Source organism: Ochotona curzoniae, unplaced genomic scaffold (genome assembly GCF_017591425.1).
Source record: "Ochotona curzoniae isolate NIBS_2020 unplaced genomic scaffold, NIBS_Ocur_1.0 scaffold_4506, whole genome shotgun sequence".
Classification (NCBI taxonomy): domain Eukaryota; kingdom Metazoa; phylum Chordata; class Mammalia; order Lagomorpha; family Ochotonidae; genus Ochotona; species Ochotona curzoniae.
The window spans coordinates 81,211,437-81,236,486 of NW_024467119.1; positions in this window are offsets into that span (position 1 = coordinate 81,211,437).

Genomic DNA, 25,050 nt, shown 5'->3' on the forward strand with positions numbered 1-25,050 from the left:
GGACCAGGATGAAAGCAAGAATTTAATTCAGGTCTCCCATATAGGTGCCAGATCCCAATTCTTGAGTCTTCACTGCTGCTTCCCAGGGTCTACATATACAAGAAGTGAAGTCAAGAGCTAGAATCAATTACAAAACAACTACGGGAACTGAGTGTCTTAACTGCTAGGTTAGAGCCTATTTCCTACATGATTTGGTAAACAACAAAAAATTGAGTATGAGTAAAGCACTTAAAGTAAAAAACAACAAAGTCAAAAAATAAAAAATAAAGTAAAAGCCATGAAAACATCACCAGATCTGAAACACATTCTTCAGTAAGTGTTAAAAATAAGATCTTTTTTGTTGTGGACTGTAAACTGGTTGTACATTTATATCCATTATTGTACTGAGGTATATTCCTTATATGTCTAATTTATATTTGTTGCATCATTATTCATAATAACCAAGATACGGAATCAACTTGAGTAATCATCAATGGGTGACTAGTCAAAGAAAATGCGGGATACAGAACGGAGTGTTTTTCAATCATGAAAAAAAAGAAGGAAATTCTGTCAGTTTCAGCAACATGGATGGAACTTGAGGACATGATGTTAAGTAAAATTGTAGGCTCAGGAAGGCTGGTGCTACATGGAAGATTAAAAGTTGCTCTTAAGGAAGCAGAGAATTGACAAGTGTTCACTGGAAATTTGGAAGCCTATGGGGAAGAAAGGGATGCAGAGGGGCATGGCGAATGGTGACTGTGGTGCAGCGGTATTAAGGACAAACCTCTAAAGTTGCAGAGCACAGTCTGATAACTCCGACTGATAGCTAACTATTTCAAAATAGCGAGTAACAGAGGATTTTATGATGTCCCCAACAAAAGAAATGGTCTATGTCGGAGATGTTAGCTATAAGAATTACCCTAATTTGGTCATTCCACATCATGTACATGTATTGAAATGTATTGCAGTAAGTCCAATCACTATATATCAATCACAAATAAAAAATGTATTTAAAAATACTGTCAGATGCTGTAAATAAACTAAAACCTTCATTTGCAGTAAAAAAAAAAAATCAGGTCTTTCAAATTATGTCAAAATTATGCCTGTGCATACAACCTGAAATGTTATAACCTGTTCAACTAAAAGAAAAAGTGTGAGGTATTTTCAAACAAAATGATGCAGGAATGTCAGAAGTATTACAATGGGCAAAAGGTGGTGGAAAAAGGTGAAGGAGCAAGTAAGAAAGTGGGAAGAATGGGAAGAATAAAAATAAGGAGAAATGGAGATAGTATTGATAGTAAAGTTGGGTTCAAGTGGCATAAAATAAGAAATTCACAAAAAGATGATATAGTCACACATTTTCATGTGCTATGTAACAGCCTTAAGGCACTGAAGTCAGAACATACATAGAGAGAGATGTGGAGAAAAATACAGTTGTTGAGGTAGATTTTGGAAGAATCAATATTAAGCAATGAATTTCCAAAGGGCATGAAAAATTAGATTATGACAGTATTGAATTAATAGCTATGTATAGGCCATTTCTTCTCATCAAACCAAGCATGTACACTTTTTCCAACTGTATTTAAAAACTACCTTCTTAAAAAAAGATTTTATCTTATTATTGTAAAGGCAGAATGGCAGAGAGAGAAGGAGAGACATAGAGAGATCTTTGACCCTTTGGTTCACTCCTCAAGTTTCTGTAACTGCAAGGACTGGGCCAGGCTGAAGGCAGCAGGCAAGAGCTTCTACCAGGTTATCATGTAGGTTGCAGGGGCACAAGGACCTGGGACATTTTCTATTGCTTTCCCAAGTGTATTTGCAGGGAGATGGATTGAAAGTGAAACAGCTGATTCAAACCTGTACCCACATGGAACCCTGGTGCTACAAGGAATGGCTTACCCAGCTGCACTATCACCCTGACCCTGAAGTGTTTTAATCTGTTTCAGAAAGCAAAAACGTTATGAACCTCCATACCAAAGAACTGTAAAAATTGCATTATTGCTTGCAATAATCATTGGATCACAAAGAAAATATTCCAGGATATCAGGGTACAAGATATCAAGTGTGAGTTGAAGCAAAACTGAATCAGGAGTTACTTAATAGCTTTGAATGACTTTAATTGTTCTACTGTTTTACCTGTAGTTGTTCTTGAGGATGAAATGGACAAATTTTATCAGGAAACAAAACCAAAAGGATGTTAGAATTGATCTACAGTAAATGCATAAATTAACTTTATTGTAGAGTTTGTAGTAGGGCTGCTCTTAGCTGGTTGGAAAATAGTAGAAAAGTTTATGGTCAAATTTTAGGAGCCCAAGAAACATGTGGTGCAGGCTAAAGCAAATTTGAGCGGAGCCTACAGGACAGGTGATTTCTGATTCTAATAAAAGGAATGGATTGGGCTATTCAAACTTTATTTGTGTATGAAAGCACTTAATGGAAAGTCCAACTCAGTTACAGTTTAACAGGTGTGGATTTGGATGATATCTATTTTACACTGTGTATTTTTTTCAATCTGTAGTGTTATAAGAATTTTATTCCATTTGAGTTTTCCATTTGTCTATGACCAAAGGCACTCCATTTCTGTGTCCTTCTTACCCCATATTTAATATTTGAATTACTTTCACTCTGGAGTGTCATTTTACATGACATCTTCAAAAGTTCTTAGCAAGCTGTGAATATTTAGTTTCAACCTCTGACTTTTTAATATATATTAATTTTAGTAGTAAAAGCAAAAGTATTCTTATAGAAAATTTTGCAGCTAACCATCAGTGAAGGAAATAGAGATCCAACATTAATTTTTTTTTTTTGCTTAAATTCAACATGGAAAGCATGTCTGCATCTATTGAGATTGCCATTTAAAAATAAATCCCATTGACCTAAGACATTTTGGAATTCTTTTTGGAAATATGAATGACATAATTAAAATAAAGCATGATAGGTGCTTTACAAAATTATAGATAACTAATCTGATTTTGTCTCAGTAGCTTTTCGTGGATAGCCATGTATTTATTCTTAGCACATTACTGCAAATCTATCTTGCATTATTTGTAAGCGTTTTAGTCACAGCTTTAATTCTTCTGGATAATTTTTAAGAATTTATAACCCTAGAAAACATATGCAAAAGGCTTGGTCATTGTACTTTTTGTGCATTATTTGTAATTTTTTTTTTTTTACTTAGTAACTGTTCATCAAAGACTGGAAAATCATGATGAAATGGTAACACCGGCAGTCAATGTAAATGGGGGGATGACCACGTGGCAGGTACTGTGCTAAGGAGTTTTCTTGCGTTCAGTCACTGAGTTCTCAAGACAAACTTTAGGTAGATTTTGTTAATACTTCCGTTTTAAAGGTGAGGAAACTGGGTGTAGACAGATGGGATACTATTCCGCGGTCATCCAACTAGTGAGAGAGGAGCCAGAAGCTGAAGCCCCCACAGTCCTGTTTAGAAATTTGCACTTTAAATCACAAAGGATAAATGTAGTCAGATAAAATCGTTCTAATTGAATTATTAAGGCTTGTGTGATAGAGAAAGATTATTTATTGATTTTTTTGGAGAAGTTTTTAAATGATACATTTAAAGTCTTATATAAAGTAGGAAAAATACCCTCCATTATCTGTTTGCAAATCCATAGGAAGTCCTTCCTGTTTAAAAAATTTTCCGTTCTGCATAAAACAATAAGCTCAATAAGGTAATGGCTAAATATTTTTGCAACACATTATGGAGAAAGAATTCTTGGTTTTATAATTTTTAACAGCCTGTAATTCATTTATGCTATAAATCTCCAAAAATGACAAGAACTCCTTGTATTTTGAAGACTACTGGTAAGGTCAGGATATAAACTTGAGCGTTATTTAGGAATATATGGAAAATTTCAGGTCCTTAATAAAACCCCGAAATAGGAACCAGGTGTCTCGGTGCAGGTATTTCACTTCACACAGACATAGGCATAAGGTTGCCAGGTGAGGGTAACTGCCAGATTTAAATCCACTGAATTAGTAAAACTTACAATGAAAGCAACTGACAGGCTGTTCTTCAGGAGGTGTGTTCTGTTAAAAGATACTTGAAAAGAGCACTTACATAAATTGTTCCTGGTGTGACCATGAACTCTGATTTAGTAACATAATTAACGTGTCAGAAGGATTCATTAGCTGGATTTTGTAGACATTGACAGTAAACACGATGCGAAAGGTAGACATTTAATTTAATTATTGGTCTTATTAAAGTTAATTATGTCTTGTATTTGAAGATATACTTCACATCTGATGCCATAGCTTTACATCATGATGGTTCTAAGAAGTAATTAGAAAGATGATATGATCAGTACCCTACCAAAAAGCAAAATTAAGTTATGAAAAAGTAAGCTGCCTTAATTAAGGGCAAGCAGGAATTTAGAATAAGAGGAAGAACCAGATCTTAAACGTACTCTCCTTTCTGGTGAGATTCAAATGGGTCACACATTTCAAAGAAGGCATGCAGATATTTCCTTTCATATATTGATATTATGTTTCTATTTCAAACTAGGAAAATTAATTCATGCTATCAGAATCTCTCCATTGACTAGAATCATCTACTTTGTAGGTACTTGTTAGGTGATATTGAGCTATGTCAAATACATATTATTTTATCTAGTATTTATTATATATTACATTATATCATATAATTGATATAAATTACTTATATCATTATATATTAAAACCATAGTAGTATGAAGCAAAGCAACAGGTATCAGTTTTTTACAAGTCAAAAATGGAAAAACAGGAATTTTAATATAAATACCAGTTTAATGGTTTTTTTTCAAGCTGTCATTATTTTCTGTTAAATTGCAAATCTAAGACAAAAATTAATTATTAATTTCTGGAGGATCCAAAGGGTTATTACAAGCTTAATAAATTTACATTGTATGTATATATGTATGAGGCGGAGTAACATATTCATAGTGCTGTTCTGGTAGTCATCATGTCAATTAGTGATAGTCACATGGCTCAGAAAATTGTCAGTTTGTATTGCTGGTTGATAGGGTCCTCAAGAAGTTGTCTTTTGGTTTTCGACTGCTCACAGAGATAGGTATGGATTTTTTTCCTTGAGGAATGGCACCAGCTTATAAATATAAACACATTTTTGCTATGACAGGATTAAAAACACACTCACCATCATCATCACCATCAATAATATTCAACATGTGCTAGGCTAACTGGTGGATGTGAGACTCAAAACCTATCTGCCTTGAGCATTTTAGTATCTTCAAACATTTGCCAAGAACACACCTTTTTCCATAATATTTCTTTGAATGTGTCACAATGTTAAAATCCCAATGTGCAGTCCTGCATTGTGGTGTTACTGGCATCCCAGATGGGCACTGGTTTTGAGTCCTGAGTACGCCATTTCTGATCTAGCTCCCTGATAATGTGCCTGGGAAAGACGGTCCAAGTGTTTGGATCCCTGCATCCATCTGAGAGAGTGGAAGAAGCCTGAGACTCCTGGTTTCAAATTGGTCCAGCTCCAGACATTGTAGCCACCGGGGGAGTGAAACAGCAGATGGAAGATCTCTCTCCCTACCTTTCTGTAATGCTTCCTTTCAAACAAATAGACCTTTAAAAATCCTGATGTTAATTATGGCACTGTCCATTATGGCAAATAATAGACTTCGGGTGAAAACCTCAGACACTGTGCATCTCCACTGGCTCACCATCAGCCTTGTGTCCAAGCTCCTCAGGGTTGCTGGGCCCCCACAGTTGGTCTTCCTAGCATCCTCTGAGGAACTCACGGTGTCTCAGGCCCTGCAGCCTAAGGCTTGCAGGACTGCTTCACACAGAGCCTTTACTTCTCTCTAGTAACCTAAGCAGACTTGGTCCCAATTTGGTTTCCAAAGGATCAGGCCTTTCAAAGCCTTCAAAGTAACCAATGTCAAGGCTTAATGTTTTCTGATGAAACATGAAATGTGATCTATCTGGAGTGCCCATGTGCACATTTTGAAAGATCTTCGTTAAGACAGGTGGTATGGGTAAAATGGGATGGGGCCCTGCCATGGCTCGCAGGAAGAGATGTAAACCTTCTTAGAAATCATGGTGCCTTGGGAAAATTTTCTGTTTTCACCTCTTTCTTACCTTTTCTACCACTGACTAAATATAGGGGAGGGGGGCAGAAATAGGGTTTTGGCTATACAAGTCCTAGATTTAAAAGTTAAAATAGAAAGGGACTGATGCTATGGCATAGTTAACCAAGCCTCTGACTGTGGCATCCTGTATGGGTGTCACTATGGCTGTATGGCTGCTTCACTTCCCATCCAGCTCTCTGCTTGTGATCTGGGAAAGCAGTGGAGAGCAGCCCAAAGCTTTGGGAGCCTGCATCCACAATGGAGAAATCTAGAAATGCTCCTGGCTCCTGCTTGGGATCTGCACAGCCCAGTTGTGGTCATTTGGGGAACAAATCAGCAGATGGAAGGTCTTTCTCTCTGTAAAAATGCCTTTGAAATATTAAATAAAAATAAATTAAAAACTAAAACCAGAACTACATTATGAGAACAATAAAGATGTAGATGTACCCTGCCATGAGGCTTAAACTTCAGGGTCCCTCCACGTGTTCTTCTTTTGTATTCACAATAGTCAAGATGGTTGTGGGGCTGGCATGGTGGTGCTGGAGGCTTATGTTGCTGGCATCCCATATGGGCACCAGTTCATGTCTGGCACTCCAATTCCAATGCAGTTCTCTGCTTATGGCCTGGAAAAGTATCAGAGAAGGCCTAAGTGCTTGGGCCCCTTTACCCATATTGGAAACCCAGAAGCAGCTCCTGGATCCTGGCTTTGAGTCAGTTCAGCTTCAGGCATTGCTACTATATGGGGAAGGAACCAGCAGGTGAAAGATCTGACTCTTCCTTCTCTTTGTAAATCTGCCTTTCAAATAAGAAACATATTTTTAAAAATATGGTTGTGCGAATTTCCTAGGAATTGGATAGGTTACCTATGGTTTCTTTTTTAAAAACAGTTATTATTATTTAATTTATTTTCATTAGAAAGTCAGATTTACAAAGAGAAGCAGACACAGAGAGAAAGATCTTGCATCTGATGGTTCACTCCCTATGTGGCTGCAATAGCTGGAGCTGAACTGATCGGAAGCCAGGAGCTAGAAGCTTCTTCTGGGTTTCCCACATGGGTGTAGAGTCCCAAGGCTTTGGGCCATCCTCTACTGCTTTCCCAGGTTGCAAGCAGGGAGCTGGATGGGAAATGGAGCAACCAGGACGTGAGCCAGCATGCATATGGGATCCCGGCGCTTACAAGGCAAGATTTAGCCACTAGGCTATCGTGCAGATCTGTGACTTCTTGAGACCACTAACTCCTTATTGACTATCCTGCTGTTAGACCAGTCTGTGTGTGCACTCATGCCTTTTCTCTGTGTGTTCCTGCTACTCAGTCCTGCTCCTCCCCTCTCCCCAGGCACACTCCTTTTCCAGGTCACACCAACTCCTTCAGTATCATAGGACAGGAGTTCAGTCTAGGGGCCTGATAGCATTCATAGCACCAGAAGAATGCAAGAGATGGATGAGAAATTACTTGTGAAAAGTAGGGAGACAAAAGTCAATCCATCTGTAAAATTCTTCCAATTAATAGGCAAGTAAATAGTCAAGCAGAAACTTCAATTTTTTATTGTCAGTTTGTCAAAATCTGAAGCACTCACCTACAGAAGAATCCTGAGTAATGGAATATATATAATTATTATATCCCTTCACAGTGAGATGATTTTGCATATATTTCCAAGAAATAAATTACACAGTAAATTTCACAGCAGACTTACTCATAATATGCATAAGGTGAAACAAATCAAATATCTCACAATGGGGGCTCAGCATATACTACCATATGCTTACAGTGGAATGTATGTTGATGGTGGAAATACTGCACATCTTGGTAGTGTAGCTGATACACAGGTGTGTGTGTTTGTCAGAAACTCTTCAAAGTGTGTACTTGGAGGTCGATGTTTGGTCTGAAAGGTTGAATTAGAGTGCTTGGCTTAACCTCTGCCTCTGGCTTCCAACTCCAGCTACCCATTAATGAGCCAAAAATAAATAAATAAAAAATAACAAAACAGGGCCCGGCGCCGTGGCGCAAGTGGTTAAAGGTCCTCGCCTTGCACGCCCAGGATCCCATATGGGAGCAGGTTCTAATCCCGGCAGCCCCGCTTCCCTTCCAGCTCCCTGCCTGTGGCCTGGGAAAGCAGTCAAGGATGGCCCAAAGCTTTGGGACCCTGCACCCGCGTGGGAGACCCGGAAGAGGCTCCTGGCTTCGGATCGGCATAGTATCGACCCGTTGCGCTCACTTGGGGAGTGACGCAGTGGAAGGAAGATCTTCCTCTCTGTCTCTCCTCTCTGTATATCTGCCTTTCCAATGAAAAAATAATAAAAATAAATCTTAAAAAAAAATAAATAACAAAACAAAAAAAGAAACCCTTATAGGTTAAAAAAAAGAAGAAGGAAATTACAACAAGCAAATTCTTAGATCATGTCAAGAACAGGCAACGTATTAAGGAGAGAGATAAATTTCAAATAGCAAAAGGAGATAATTTCAAATAAAATATATTGAATAAGGAGTAATGTTTTATATGAAAACATCAGAGAAATATTTAATTGTTTGCTGAGATTTAGCAGCAAATATTGAGCAAAGAAATAGAAGAGTGGAGAACTCAACAATTACTCATTACAATGAATCATGATGAACATATTGAGGGCTATAGTAAAACCATTAAAACTAACCAGGAAAATTGAGATGTCTTAGAACTCAGGCATGAAAGAGCTGAAAATGATATTCCTTTGGCCCTAAAAATTTATATGACATAGGCGAGTTGTAAAGTTTAGCGTGTTTTTTGACTATTAATAATAAAAAATATATTTTTACCGACTATGATGCAGAAATGACCAACACGGATTTAATATTGCTACAGAAATATCTCTGGGCAGATGTTTGCCCTGGCCAGGAACATGGACCACATGGCTACATGCCATTGCAGGAAGCCTGGGAAATGTTTTTGGCTCCCAACCTGTGTAAGTCAGGTGATAAAGCCATTAGAATAAGGGCTGAGGCAGTCAACAGAATAGGCCACAGTCTTCCACCTCCTCACAATGTCACTGCTGGATTTTGTGCAAGAGACTTAACCTCTTTAACTAATCCATTTTCCTAATACCCGATGGGGATTGTGGTCCCCATGAATTCCAAGAGTCCTTAGAGGAATGCAATTCTCAGTCTGTACTAGTTACAGTTGTGTCTGCCAGTGGGCGAATCCTTAGGTGAACCTGGGAAAGCGAGGTGGAATAGTTCATGGGATCCTGTGTACTAACTGCAGCAACAGAGGAGTGAAGCTAGCTGTAGAGGGATTGAGTTCACCAGGCCTCTCCCATCCCCTCCTTCTCCATGTGATCTGTAGAAACAGTTTATCCTGGAAGCTGGTGAGGCAGAATGAGACAGGGCCGCCACTCTGCTCCATGTATCTCTGAGGTCAGAGAGAAGAGGTCATTAAGAGGTCATCTTCCCCAGACGTAGCTGGTTAGGGTGCTTTGTCTGTGCTCAGCAAGCAGTGCCTCTAACTGGAGGCATGCAAGCAGAGGGTGGTCAGTTATCCAGACCCATGTCCAACTCAGATTTAGTCCAGTGTGCCACAATGTGACTTGGTATTTATTCATTTGTCTTCAGATTGTTGTGTTTCTCAATGTGGTAGAACTTAATGAGAGATATAGCATTATGACCTGCCTTCCAGACACTTAGAATGTAATTCTGGAGTCAACAGAACATATGATTGTGGAGTCCCAACTGAAAACAAGATATAAATACTTTTAGAGAAAGATCTGAGTGTTAAAGCTGGTAAGCATGAAATGTAATGGATTAACGTCACAGCTTTTGCCAGGCGTTTGCCTCGATTGTAATTCTTAGCTGGATCATATTTAACTGAACACACTGGGAAAACATAAAAATTGATCTTTAATTTTGTTTTTGCTTTTTATTTTGATTTTATTTGGATGTGGACCATGTTGGTATTTACAAAGTATTTTCCTTCAGAATTATACAATTGTATTGAAATATATTTTACCAAAAAAGACAATAATGTTTTTGGTCTCATGTTTTGTGACTGTAGCTTATAAAAAAAGGGGAAAAAACTATTTTCTCTTTCACAGCAAGAAAGAGGTCTCAAACTATAAAGTTCATCTGGACTGCAGATAGGAGCTTGCATGCTAAATTATATTTTGTTGGCAATTAGATGGTCAGAAATGTGTGAGAACTTTGATTCAATCAATGCTTCAGTCTCTGATTCATTATACAAATGTGCTTTTTGGTATGATAATCTGAAACACATGCACATTAAGGAGAGAAAACTCATTAGTATAAATCCTGGTCATAATCTGGGGGTTCCAATAATGCCACATTGTTATTTCTCAATCTGCTTGTAACAGTATTACATAAGGGTTTTGCTCCGGAATTGTTGTAAGTCTTATTGGCAATGTTCGTGGTGATTGCTAATCATTATGACTTAATTTGATTCTGTACATATGTCCGGATTCTTGAATACTCTGTGTGCCCTTTTTATTCTAAACAATCACTAAAAGTATAGTAAATATTTTTAAAAATATTTCTTTATTTATTTATTTGATAGGTAGATTTACAGAGTAGCAGAGACAGATGGAGAAAGGTCTTCCATCTGTTGGTTCACTCTCCAAATGGCTGTATTGGCTGGAGCTCAGCAGATCTAAATCCAGGAGCATCTTCTTCTGGGTCTTTCACATGGGTTCAGGCTCCCAGGGACTTGAGCCCTCTGTTCTGATTTCCCACATCATAATCACAGAGCTGGGTTGGAAGTGGAGCAATTGAGACCTGAACTGGTACCTATATGGGATGCCAGCATATCAGGGTGGAGGATTAGCCAGTTGAGCTACCATGGAAGCCTCATGTAGTGAGTATTTTATATATATTCTGTTCAATTATTCTTTCATAGAATGTCTATTGCAATAGGCAATATACTTTAAGGACAACAAGTGGATCATTTTTGACTTCTTTTTTTTTAGATTTATTTACTCATTTATTTACTGGAAAGGCAGATTTACAGAGAGATGAAAAGATAGAGAGGAAGATCTTCCCTCTGCTGGATCAATCCCCAAGTAGCAACAGCCAGAGCTGAGCCAGTCTGTAGCCAGAAGCCAGAATCTTCTTCTGGGTCTCCCACATGGGTTCAGGGTCCAAAAGCCTAGATTGTCCTCCATTGCTTTTCTAGGCCACAGGCAGGGAGCTGGATGGGAAGTAGGGCTGCTGAGGTACACGATCCGACCCATATGGTATGGGATCCCAGTGTGTGCTAGGTGAAAACTTTAGCCACTTGGCTACTGCGACAGGCCCTCGTTGATTTTTTTTTTTTTAATAAGGATGCTGCTGATGACCTTGGTAAAAATACTTTTAATTAAGTGGTCAAGGCTGATTTCAGATGCGGTGGGCTGTGGAATGAATAGGAAACAAGGAGTTAGAGACAGTGACCGTGGACAGCTCTTGGAAAAAGAATGTCAGTGAGAGGGAAGGGAGAGATAAGGGGACAACTGGAAAAAAATGGGAGGTTGAATGACAGTTTCATGTTTTTCATTAGTGTGGGAGAGACCTGAGTCTATTTAAGCACTGATGTGAACTGTCCACTAGAGTGAAAATTTGTACACTCCCCAACTAGAATCAGACTGTGGCCACAGGGAAGCTCACAGGATACGTGGTCTGACATGGAGTGTATGGATTGGGACTGACTGTCCTCAGTTACTGTTGCCTGCGCAGTGGACAGCATGCCAAGGTGCACACAGGGGACATGATGGCCAGCTTACCTAGGCCAGCAGACATTAACTGCCTTGTCAGAGGATGGAGAGCAGAACAGGCTGGACAATTTTCCTGGTCAAGTGTTGCAGCATGTTCCTGGGACTGGATGCACTAAGGTGGACTTGGTCAAACAACTGGCCTTGGAAAGATTTTTCTCCACCCCGGAGCAATGAAACTGTTGATGTCTTGGGGCTATGGATACCACTCATGGAATACCCTTGGAACACTCTGCCCCACACTGGGGTGTCTATGGTAGCATCATATGACTATTCACCATCCCCAGCTGCTGATTAGTTTGATAACAAGGAATGGCCTTTTCCTCTTCCCCTGTGGACACAGGAAGAAAAAAATTAAATATTTGTCCCACCTACCTTCCTCCATACTTCGACCTTCCCCACCCTAATGGGAGGCCCACATGGGCATGCATCCCTTTTGATTATGCTAACAATATTAAAAAGAAAAATTTTTTAAAAAGGAGCTTTCAAGTCATCAGTTGCTGACAATGCTTCTGTGAGTTAGCTACGTCAGCACTAGGAGTTGGCCCCCTGTGTTCATCTGGGCCTTTACTTCTCAGGCTGTGATCAAATGAGGAAAAGGGGGAGGGGCATGGTGCCGGCTCCCTTTAGACTTTTTAATCAGAAGCACATTTCTAGGGCCCGGTGGCGTGACCTAGTAGCTAAAGTCCTCACCTTGAACGTGCCAGGATCCCATATGGGCGCTGGTTCTAATCCCGGCTACTGCACTTCCCATCCATCTCCCTGCTTGTGGCCTGGGAAAGCAGTAGAGGACAGCCCAAAGCTTTGGGACCCTGCACCTGTGTGGGAGACCCGGGAGAAGTTTCTGGATCCTGGCTTTGGACTGGCATAGCATCAGCCATTGCGGTCACTTGGGGAGTGAATCATCGGACAGAAGATCTTCCTCTCTGTCTCTCCTCCTCTCTGTATATCTGACTTTCCAATAAATAAATAAATCTTAAAAAAAAAAAAAAGAAGCACATTTCTAGATGCCTCCAGTGGATCCCTGCTTACATCTCATTGGCCAGGATAATGTCACATGGCTGTTCCTAACGACAAAGAAGCTGGAAAGTGGAAGTCAAGTAATACCAGACTTGGGAATGGCAGGTTAGTTAAATGACAGTATCTCTCAGGAGCACATTTAGATAACTTGAAAGTTGAATAATGCCCAGACAAGGGGAATGTCCATGCTGTGCTGTGTGTTGTCTCTGGAGTTGCAAATCATCTGTGAAGAATTGGACATCTTAGAGTGGAGAGAATGAGAGAACACCAGAGACTGGGGGCTGATGAAACTCAGAGGTTTCCTTACAAGTTAGAGATCTATGAGATGTGCTTCTAAACAGCTATGTGACTCCTCAAGGTATGGCAATGATGGGAGAATGCTCCTTTTCATAGATGTAAAATGACTGTTTCATTGGATGCTTTTAAACTTGAGTTCTAATTCTTTTTTAAATTTTTAAAGATTTATTTATTTGGAAAGCAGAGTTACAGAGAGGGAGAGAAAGAGAGAAGGTACGGAGGGGGGAGATCTTCCTTCTGCTAGTTTACCACCCAAATGGCTGAATGATTTAGTTTGGCCCAGGTTGAAACCAGGAGCCTGGAACTCTATTTCAAGTCCTATCTCAGCTTCCAGGTTTAGCTTCCTATTAATGTGCACCCTAGAGAGCAGCAGATGTTGGCCCGTGTACTTGCATCCCCATCTCCCATATGGGAGTTACACACTCTTGGCTTTTGACTGGCCCAGCTCCCAGCTGTGGTCGGCATTTAGGGAGTGAATTAGTAGATGGGTGATCTAAAATCTTTCTTTGTGTATATTTCTCACATGGGTGGCAAGGGCCCAATCTTCCACTGCTTTCCAAGGCACATTACCAGGGAGCTGAAGTGGGAGCCAATGGGACTTGAATCAGTGCTTGCATGGCATGTCAGCATTCCAGGAAGCAACTTAACCCACTGTTCCACAATGTTGGTCTTATGAAATTCATAGCATTTTTTTTTCCTGTTGGAACTCTGGTTTTGTCTCTGTGGTTATCTGTCTATATACACATTCTGCCCCACACTTTGTTTTCGAAGGCATCTAAGGCTTTAAGATACAGAAAATGAGACACTTGACTCCTAAGTACTTCAATAAACCTTGCCTACTTACCAGAACATTTTCCCATGTAATCTCAACTGCATGAGAGAGCGCTAGTGAAATAACATTGATATCATCTCTAATCTGTGGCCTATGTTTAATGGTTCCATTTGTCTTCAAAATTTCTTTCAATTTAAACTCTGAAGGTGAATATTTGCAAACTATTTTTTTTTAAGTTTACAAATTTTTATATACCCTCAAGAAGTAGTCTTAACATATTGAAATTTGCTGCTGATCAGGGTTTATCCAATAATCCTTCTGGACTTTCATTTCACATGTGCACAATAATATACAGTATTTGGTATGTGCCTATCTAATATTTTTATTTGCTTTGCTTTTCTCTTTAGCAGTATACTGCTACTTCCCAATTTGATGGTGTATCCATCTGTACTTCATTCTGACTTAGGTGGGTATTGCATGAAAGATAGAGGGTATCTCTATTATCACTTAAATAAGCCAGCTAGTACCTTTGAATGTATCCAATAAACTGTGACTTTCATTGTTTAAATGACAAATGGAATACAATATTCATCCAAGTGTATAAAACAGACATTGAAATGATATAACTACTAACTAATAAAATATAATCCAGTCACTGAGGTGAAAGTATTTCATAAAGAAATTAAGTTTATCTTGTGTAAAATTGAAAACACTTGTGACTAATGTCCTTTGCCAGAGAGCACTGGAGGAAATGCTGGGTTTTTCTAAATACAAACATAGCTTCTATCGAGAAAGTGGAATTTTAAAACAACACTGAAATGGATATGTAAATAAATGACTAGATAAGGGAACAAGGCCGCATTCATTGAGGTTGTCCGCCAAATGCAGGGGTAGGATTGAGGATATTTAAACAGAGATGAATTGCTTGATCATTCCTGTTTTTATCTTTTAATTTTCACAATGATTTGGTCTGTTCATGGAAAATGATACAGGTGGTTGTGATGTGAGCAATGTAATGAGCACCTTCGTGTCCTGCAGAATGATCAACTTTCCCTGTCTACTGCCCTTCTATCATGCTGTAACAGCTCCCATCATAAAACAACAACATAAGGTTTCCCTGGATCTCCCCTCCACTCACTAGTTCATTTATACAACTCAGGGTCTGGCAACATTCCTTTAACACAGATCCTACAACTCACCTTTTATTTGCTATTTATTTTGTGCCCAAGTTTTGTACCCATCTGTGCACAGCAACTTCTCAATGTTAGGAATCTTATTCTCCTGTTTTATTTAGCTGTTAGCAGACCTTATTGTCATTCACTTGGTCTCCCTTTGCCTGACTTGTCTCTGATCTGTGTTGGAGACAGGCACCCAAGTACTTAATCATCACCACTGCCTCACAAGGTGCACACTAGCAGGGCCTTAAGTCTGAAACTAGAGCTAGGAATTGAATTGTATTGCGATATGGGACACAGGTTTCGACTAGTCCAAATGTTTGATTCCTTGTTAATTACTTTTTCATTGCCTTTCTTCTGCTTTAGAATGAAAGTTGTATGCAGGTGGAAACATTTTTTTTTCTTCCTTTGATCATTTCTATATCCTCAATCCCAGGTACATGTAGGTGCCAATAAATGTTGACTAAATCATTTTATTCTATTTTTAAAAAGATTTATTTATTTTTACTAGAGAGTCATATTTTATGGAGAGGAAACAAGACAGAGAGAAAGATCTTCCATCCACTGGTTCATTTCCCAAGGGCTGTAACAGCCGGAGCTGAACCTATCTGAAGCCAGAAGCCAAGAGCTTCTTCTGGGTCTCCCTCGTGGGTGCAGGTCCCTAAAATTGAGGCTCTTCTCAACTGCTTTCCCAGGCCACAAGCCAGGAGCTGGATGGGAAGTGGAACAACTGGGATAGGAACAAGTTCCCATATGGGATACCGGTGTGTGCGAGGTGAGGGCTTTAGGCACTAGGCTACTGTGCCCACTTTATTCTATTTTTTAACATTTATTCCAGTACTATGAAGCTTATAATGTCTTTATAAAACAAAGCATTCAGAAACCTAATGTTTTAAGTCATCATTATGGACTAAAAGCACATTTTCACATTAGTCTTTTACTGGGCACTGTGTTCGGTTATGGTTTTTCATACATAGACACTCCTCAGTGTACAATGGCTCACATCCCTTACAAAACCATTATTCATTGAAAAAAATCCTAAGTCAGAAATTGATTCAGTACTCCCACCCTTCTGCCCCGGTGGCTGAGAACCCAGCATAATGCCATACCTAAGTTGCTTCCACTTGTGAGATCCTGGGGCTGACCAGCTGCTGCAGCTGCTGCTATGGCTACTGCCCTGTGCAGTGACAGAAAACTATGCCTCACAGTGCTAGTCTGGGGAAAGAGTGAACCTGTATTACTTTCTGACATTGTGAAATCAAACAACTGTGAGCTAGACTGCTTAGAGAATTATGTTGTAAACAACAATTTTGCAACTGAATATTCATCCTAAGCTTAAAGTATGATTTGCTACTTTAGCAGGGTATGAATAGTAACCATGGCTGCTCCCCACATGACATGCTTTCCTTATTCCAACCTGCTCACGTAAGAACAAATAATCAGACTTGGTTATCTGATTCCTTCCCTCTATAATACGCTGCTACTAAATGGTGACAAGAGTGATTTCATCATGCTTGGAGTGGTGAAACTGGCAGTTACTCAGAACTGTTGAACTGTCAAAATCTCTTGAGCAGGACACTCGCAGAATGCTCCACATCAGGGACCCTGGGGTGGTGTGGGGTGGCTGTCCTCCATCCCAGGGTACAGAAGCAGATGCGAGGCTGGGTGTGGCTTCTCCCTTTATCTACCCTCTTCCCTCAGACACAGGAAGGAAAAAAAAAGAATTTGGAAATATTGCTCTCACCCACCTTCCAGTAGCCCTTGACCGTTATCACCCTAATCAGTTATGTAAAAACCATCAAAAATAAAAGTAATTATCAGGAAAAAAATGGTTGAAAAAAAGACATATGGTGTTTAGCTGAAAATTTCTGAGGTATAGAAAATATTAAGCCTCTTTACCTTAAGTTTTCAGACAAACCCAGCCAGGGCTACTTCCAAGGCTGTTTGCCATGTTTTGAACTGAATCCCGAACAGAATTACTTTCCTCTCACCTGGATTGCTGCGTAGCCTTGCCACTAACTGGAATTACTACCTCAGGTACCTCTGCCTTTCATCACACTGCATCCCTGTCTTGGCTGAATACGCTCCCAGGGCCACAGAGGCTTGACTGAGGGCTCCTGCCCAACGTGCTGACTCACTTCTCATTCCCTGCTCTCCTTGAGCTCCTGCTTTTCCAGAAGGCTCTAAAGTTCACCTCAGTGAAGCCTCCCCAGAGCGTGGAGGGGTTACCATCATCACACCAAAGTAACCCTCTCCCCATTCACTCTTTCATCTGCTACACAGCAGGTACTACTGTTTGCAACTGACCATGGATGCACTTGTGTATGTATGGCCTGTCCCTCCCACCTTGAGGGTCAAGCTGTTGCCATCATCTCCATTGACACCCAGCACTGACAGTAGTGCCTGGCCATAGTAGGTTCCTCAATGTTCATGTTCAAGGAATGGATTGGATGGATGCAAAAACTAGTGGTGTTGGCAGCATCAGTCAGGAGGGCTCAGTTTTCTGAAGGGAAATAATGACACCATTGAATACTGTTCCTCATTTGTAGTAGTTTGAATGCATGATCCTGAACTTTCAATATGATGGTTAGTTCTTAAAATCAAGAAATTATGTTTATTACTTTATTTTCTTATTTCCTCTGAAGTTAGGCTCAAAAGAAAAAAATCACCATGAGAAACCAGAGATACATATAAAAAATTTTAAAAACCCTTAATTTCCATGAAACAATAATTTGAAATAATGAACTTCAAAAGCGAATAATGTATTTTCTTTTTAAGGACCATTTAAAAAAAATTTTAGATGATGTTTACATAGCTGATCACGGTGGGAAGAATCTAGGGTTAGGGAGAAGTGGGTATAGTTGTTGTTTCCAAACTTCCTATTTCTTCTCATTTCTGGGGAGAGGGGAGAGACATGGGGAAAGGCCATACCTAGTCTCCCAACTATTTAGGTATTAAGGACCAATTCAGTGAAAAAAAAAAAAAAAGAGGGGCTGACATTTTAGTGCACTGGATAAAGCTGCTGCCTGACACACCAGTGTCCCATGTGGGTGCCAGCAGTCCCTGCTGCTCCATTTTCAATCCAGCTCTGTGTATGACCTGGGGAAAGCAGCAGAGGATGACCCAAGTGCTTACGCTCTTTCTACCTGCATGGGAGACCTTGAAGAAGCTCCTGGCTCCTGGCTGCTGCCTGGCCCAGGACTGACTGCTGTTAACATCTGGGGAGTGAACCAGTTTATGGAAAATCTCTCTCTCTTCATCTTTATTGCTATCTCTCTTGAGGTCTTCGTCTCTGCACAACTCCAATTTCCAAAACATACCTTTAAAAAGAGATACTCTTTACCGTATAGTCCCTAGAATAAGCAATTAAATCATATCACTTTTAGATAAAAAGGAGAAATGAGTTGAGATTACATACTTGCATATCTTAGATATCTATGGTATAAATAACTTTTAATGATCAATGTCAATGTGTATCTGTTTAGTCGTTTAGTAAAACCTTAAGTATTAAGTTAGTATTTTACTTTACTTTTGTGTGTTTTGCCTATGAATAGTCGTAAGATTCCATGTGACCTAGATAACAGTACTATGTAATTGGAACTTACTGTTGGGAGTTTAAGCAAAGTTCAGTCGCTATAAATGGGTTTCACTAATAGGAAAAGAATAAGACAAACCCTCTGTTGACTTTCATTTCACATTAAGATGACCGGAGTTTGACACCAAAATGACAGCTGGTTAAAATAGCTTGAGATCTCAAAGTGCTTGAGTATGTGTAAATATTATGACTGAACTTACAAGTGTGTTGGAAGACACTGTCAGAAGGTTGCTTGATTTGAGTATGCTGTGTTACCCCAGAAAATTATCTTCTGAATTTAGAGGAAGTAGAGTAATTAAACACATGAAGTTGGACTCGCCAGACTCAAGACTGGAGGCTCACACTCTAAATGGAAGGGACTGGTGTGCATACAAGCTCAGGGTTCAGACTACCAAGGTATGATGATTGGATACAAACTTATCCAAATCAGTTTTATGTCTTGAGATGACAATAGCAGCAGTACATAAGAAATTTATCACACAAACAACTGTGTCTCTTCTTCTCTACAACAGAACTATCAGGGTACAGTAGCTCTCTCAGGGATCCAGGGTACATTACAGACAACTGGCTCCCCGTCTCCGAGTTCAACATTTTCCAAAAGGCACATTACTATCAAGCCTTAACTCTTACAAATCACTGTAATTATTGCTGAGACCTCACTTAAGTTCTTTTGTAACCTAAACATTGTAGAGAAGCTCTTGAGTGTCTTCTGTGTAGTTTTTTCATGAATAACGGGAGAGTAGAAAAAGTAGAAAGCAAGCAGATAAACAAAATTTGGAATGCTAGTTTGTTTTAGGCGGAATAGATAGGATTATCAGTGGACAGAGTTTAAACGAGCTTTCCCATGAGGAATGTTACATTTCTAAAAGGCATTAGCATCAATTAGTGAAGAAGTAATTGGAAGAAATGAAGAATTATTGGGGTCATGCTGTCAGGAAGTGGGTCGGATGTGAGGTTGGAGGCAACACAGGACAGAAAGGTTGGGCGAGTTTTGAACATATAGGTGAGCAAAGGAGGCAAGTGATGCATGTGTGGCTCAAGCTGAGAGAAGAAGCTTTGTTTCTCGTGTGTCCTTCAAAAAAATGTTTGAGGGCCCAGCGCTGTGGCGCAAGTGGTTAAGGTCCTCGCCTTGCACGCCTGAGATCCCATATGGGAGCAGGTTCTAATCCCGGCAGCCCCACTTCCCTTCCAGCTCCCTGCCTGTGGCCTGGGAAAGCAGTCGAGGATGGCCCAAAGCTTTGGAACCCTGCACCGGCGTGGGAGACCTGGAAGAGTCTCCTGGCTCTGGATCGGCATAGTATCGGCCGTTGCAGTCACTTGGAGAGTCAATCATCTGATGGAAGATCTTCCTCTCTGTCTCTCCTCTCTGTGTATCCGCCTTTCCAATAAAAACATAATAAAAATAAATCTTTAAAAAAATGTTTGAAAGGCAGTGCAGGCATTTAGTACAGAATTCAAACAATGGAACAGAAAATCAAGATTTTGATTTTTTTTTTTTTAAGGTTTTGATTTTTGCCCCAACTTCCAGTCTCTACCTTTCTTTTTTTTTTTATTTTTTTTTTAAAGATTTATTTTTATTATTTTGTTATTGAAAAGGCGGATATACAGAGAGGAGAGACAAAGAGGAAGATCTTCCATCCGATGATTCACTCCCCAAGTGAGCGCAACGGGTCGATCCGAAGCCAGGAGCCAGGAGCCTCTTCCGGGTCTCCCACGCGGGTGCAGGGTCCCAAAGCTTTGGGCCGTCCTCGACTGCTTTCCCAGGCCACAGGCAGGGAGCTGGAAGGGAAGCGGGGCTGCCGGGATTAGAACCGGCGCCCATATGGGATCCCGGGCGTGCAAGGCGAGGACCTTTAACCACTTGCGCCACCGCGCCGGGCCCAGTCTCTACCTTTCTAGTAGAGGGTCAACATTTTTCTTGTTCAGTCTTTGAGAAACCATGTGTGAGCAAGCTTTTGCTGATAAGTACAACCCTTGCTTCTTTTCTCACAAATAACAGCATACTTTGCCTTGCCTCATTTTTGTCATAGATGGCATCAGGTCACCCTACACATTGCTTTCTTCACTCAATGGAATCTAGATTTCACTCTTCTCAATCTTGCTATTTCTTTAAATTATAAATCCCCTGGAAGATATGTATTATCAGAAAGAAAAAATAATTTTATTTTACTGTTCTGTGGCTCAAATTAAGTTGTGCTGTTTAGGAAAAAGAATGCGATTTCTAATTTCATTTGCTTTGGGGAGCCACAAAAAATTTCTTACTCTAAAAAATATCAAGCAAAAAGTGGCTTTCTGTAACAAATATTAAAGGCTTTATTGATGTTGAAGGAATTAATGTTACAAACAATATTTTAATGTTACAAATATAATGTTATAAAATAACTATTTTACTCAAGAAACATGGGGAAATTGCTTTCTTTTTTTTAAGATTTATTTTCATTGGAAAGTCAGATATACAGAGAGGAGGACAGACAGAGAGGAAGATCTTCTGTCCATTGATTCACTCCCAAAGCGGCCACAGTGGCTGGAGCTATGCCGATCCCAAGCCGGGAGTCCAGAGCCTCTTCTGGGTCTCCCACAAGGGTGTGGGGTCCCAAGGCTTTGTGCCATCCTTGATTGCTTTCCTAGGCCACAAACAGGGAGCTGGACGGGAATCAGGGCTGCCAGAACTAGAACCGGCACCCACATGGGATCCTGGAGCATGCAAGGTGAGGACTTAAACCACTAGACTACTGCACCAGGCCCATGCTTTTTTTTTTTTTTTTAAAGATTTATTTTTATTATTTTTTTATTGGAAAGGCGGATACACAGAGAGGAGAGACAGAGAGGAAGATCTTCCATCAGATGATTGACTCCCCAAGTGAGCACAACGGCCGATACTATGCCGATCCAGAGCCAGGAGCCTCTTCCGGGTCTCCCACGCGGGTGCAGGGTCCCAAAGCTTTGGGCCATCCTCGACTGCTTTCCCGGGCACAGGCAGGGAGCTGGAAGGGAAGTGGGGCTGCCGGGATTAGAACCTGCTCCCATATGGGATCTCAGGCGTGCAAGGCAAGGACCTTAACCACTTGCGCCACGGCGCCAGGCCCCAGGCCCATGCTTTCTTAATTCATTCAGTTTTCTTAATTACAATTCTAAATTGCCAGAATTCTGTAGAGTATTTATTTATCTGAGAGACAAGCAGAGAGAGAAAGAGGGAGACAGATAGGGCTGCTCTCCACTGGTTTTCTCTCTAAATTCCCATAATGGATGAGGGCCAAAGCAGAAGCCAAAGCCAGGGGCTGGGGGGATGGGGGCCCCAACACTCTGAGCTCTCCCTGCCGTCTCCCAGGCTCTGCATTAGCAGGAAGCTGGAATCAACAGCAGAGCTGGGAATTGGTCCCAGGTGTTCTGATGTGGGGTATATAGTCATCTTTACTGGCCTTTTAGTCAAACTGGTAAGTCTGAAATCATTCCTCTCTTTACTGATTCTTGCTTATGAATCATGGTCATTGTTCTAATTTTCTGAAGAGTCTACAGCACCCTATATTAGATCCAAAAGAGATCACAAAGGAATTATATCCCAGTACTTTAATAATCCCTAATATTGTAAGAAAAGTATGTTGATTTTTAGCTCCTGGCCTGATGGCAGCAGCTGAATGCTATCCATAAGTGTAAATTTCCTGATAATTTAAGATCAGTCTTTCGTAAACTGTCCCATCAGGACAGTTTTGTGGGTAAGGGGGCCTTGGGACAGAGCAGCTGTTTTGATCAGAAGCCTGTCCTTCAGGCACATCCTGAGCTTCTTTATGGTTCGTAATCTCAACTTGCTTGTCTGAGAATTAATCACTTCTGAACCTGGGTGAGTCAGGCAGGTGAATTGTCATCTGGGTTTAAAGTTCTCAGGAGATAAGTGACTTTCCTAGCAATCAGCATAAAAGGCGTGAACGGATGTTTCTCTATCCATTTATTTACAGTAGATACAACTCAGGTCACTAGGAAATAAAGATTTATTTGGTACCACATAACAGAACTAGAGGAAATTTATCATCTCTTCTAGGCAAGTGCTTTTCCTACTAGGACTCTGGGTTCAGACCATTTCTCTTGTGAGCTTTGTCACTAGGAAATCTTGTACTTCAGTGGATTTCTGTTTGGGGATGATGATATGTGGCATGTGGTATATTTAGATTTCTAGATTCAGTGTGCATTCATGTCAGGCCCATCATCAGTCAAGGAGGAGAGAGGCCTTGAAAAAGTCGTCCGTCTTGCTTTTCCTTTTGCTGTTTGATAATTGTATAAGAAGCACCACCTGTCTTATGGATCTGGAGGTCAAGATCTTCCATAACATTCATCTGCTTAACACAATCTGGTCACAGGGTTGGTCACCATTCCTGCCAATGCTGCCTGAAGCATCTTCTTTGTGCTCTTCCTCCTTGTTTTCCTTTGCTGGGTCTTCTCCCTTGCTGATTTCTAAACATTGCAGCACCTCAAGACATGGTCCTTGGACCTTGTGACGGCCTCATTTACACCCCTTATGACCTCATCCTACTTTTTGCTTTAAAATAATGTCTATGTGCTAATGTACTACAAACTTTTTTCTGTATTGTTTTATTTTTCTTTATACGCCTCAATTTACACATATAAACACACACAGGTACTCAGATATGAATCAGTCTAAGGGCAGGAAACTTTATGTTCATCATTCCCTTAACACTTGAAGAATTCCTGCTGTATGGTTTCCCTTAATGGGTATTTGTAAATTCAATGCCTCTTTTAAATTTTTTGCTTATTATTTTCCATGATATGGTTTTATAGGAATAGGGATTCCTCCCTTCACCCCTTCTTCCCCATCCCCTGCCCCCCATCGCTGTTTTCCTTTATTACCACAACAGTATAGTCCTTCAGCAATGGTCACAAGTCCAACATTTTGCTATGTAAGTGTATCATGACATTGTAGATATTGGCAATGGCAGAAGGTTTGGTATCCTATTGTCAAGGTGTATTTAACAGTTTCATTGGGAGTCCTTTTATTTGAGAGTAGAGATGCATACTGCAATGTGTCTTTACTTCCCCCTATGAATGCCTCATTTAAAAATATACATATTTATTTTGATTTGAAAGGCAGATTTTACAGAGGAGGGACAAGACATCTTCCATATGCTGGTTCACTCCCCAAAATGGCCTCAGTGGCCAGAGCTGTGCCCATCTGAAGCCAGGACCCAGGAGCTTCTTTCAGCTGTCCTGTGTGAGTGCAGAGTCAGACTTGGACCATCTGCTGCTTTCCCGGGTCATAAACAGGGAACTGGATGGGTAGAGGAGCAGTTGGGACATGAACCAGTGTCCACATGGATGCCAATTCTTGCAGGAGGAAGATTAGCCTGTTATACCACTACACTGGCCCCTTGAATGCCTCATTCTAAAGAGAGTTGTTAGGGCCAAACATAATGGCTCAATGGTGAAATACTCACCTTACTGGAATCCCATATGGGCACTGATTTATGTCCCAGCTGCTCCACTTCCCATCCAGCTCACTGTTTATGGCATAGGAAAACACTAGAGGATGGCCTGAAGCCTTAGGACCCTGCATTCATGTGGGAGACACAGAAGAAGCTCCTGGCTCCTGGCTTTGGATCAGTTCAGGTCTGGCCATTGTGGCCATCTTGGGAGACAACACAGATGGAAAATCTTTGTCTTTCTGGAAATCTGATCTGCTTTCCAATAAAATGAAAAGAAATCTTTGAAAAAAAAAAGAGGGTTGTTAGTGGATATTCTGAGATTGTGGTATGGAGGCATTCTATGTCTAAGGGTCAAAATGATAAAGAAAGCACTATTGTACGTTTGGCTGACTCTTCAACAAATGTTGATCTGGCATCTATGCAGTGCCAGGCATTTTGCTTGTCACTAACTATAGAGAAGTGAGTAAAATCTATCCTCATATTCTGAAATGCACCCAAAATTCTGTCTTCAAATTACTTTGTAAAGCTTAATACATGAAGTAATTTACATTGATGTATGTAGAGAGTTTCCTGTGTCCTTGCTTTACACCCAAAGCACGGTTTGCTCCTCTTCATTGCACCTCATTCTGGGCACTCTGTGGCTGCTGTTCACCTGAGTTTGATGTTTCTCTTCCCATACATTTGAAAACTGTTTTTCCTCACTACTGATTTCTAAGCCGTATGTAGTATTAGGTATGTAACTATTTTGCATGTGTTTAAGTGCAAGTCTTCTTTTTATTTTATTTACTCATGAATTCATGTTGATGCATCTACTCATTAGTGTCCATTTCTCTATAGTGTCCCACTTACTTGCGTGTTAATCTGCTAATGAACAGATACGTTGTTTCCAAACTTACAGTGTTTTAATACTGTCACCAAATCTGTCCAACTGAACTTTCTGCAACAGTAGACCATTCTA